The following is a 659-nucleotide window of genomic DNA, read 5'->3' on the forward strand; positions in this document are numbered from 1 at the left end:
CAGAATATTGCTGAACTGAGACAGTTTTGTAAAGAGGAATGGTCCAAAATTCCTCCTGACCGTTGTGCAGGTCTGATCCACAACTACAGAAAATGTTTGGTTGAGGTTATTGCTGCCAACCAGGTCAACCAGTTATTAAATTCAAGGGTTCATCAACTTTTTCCACCTTGCATTGTGAATGTTTACACGGTGTGTTCAATAAAGACATGAAAACGTATAATTGTTTGCGTGTTATTAGTTTTGACTGTGTTTGTCTATTGTCGTGACCTAGATGAAGATCAGACCAAATGTTATGACAGATTTATGGAGAAATCCAGGTATTTCCAAAGGGTTCACATCCTTGTTCTTGCCACTGTAAAACACAGGAAAATCTCGTTTTTGATTGCACTAGGCCTATAAGGGCAAATGTATACATGCAAGGGACTTACCTTATTAGTGGTTCTGAATTGGTGTCTGTCTGTAGATAGACAACCAATCAGCTAGAGAAAGATTAATCTTATAGGAACAGCAGATTCAGCGCCATCGATAAAGTGTAAACACATCAAATCAAATTCAACACAATTTGATTTGATTTCCAGAGCTACGGTTAATGGGAACGAGTGGGAAGACTGAAACGTAAGGTCATATTCCAATGCTATAAAGAGGACAAAACAAAGATA

This window comes from Oncorhynchus keta, chromosome 29 (assembly GCF_023373465.1).
Source record: "Oncorhynchus keta strain PuntledgeMale-10-30-2019 chromosome 29, Oket_V2, whole genome shotgun sequence".
Taxonomy (NCBI): Eukaryota; Metazoa; Chordata; class Actinopteri; order Salmoniformes; family Salmonidae; genus Oncorhynchus; species Oncorhynchus keta.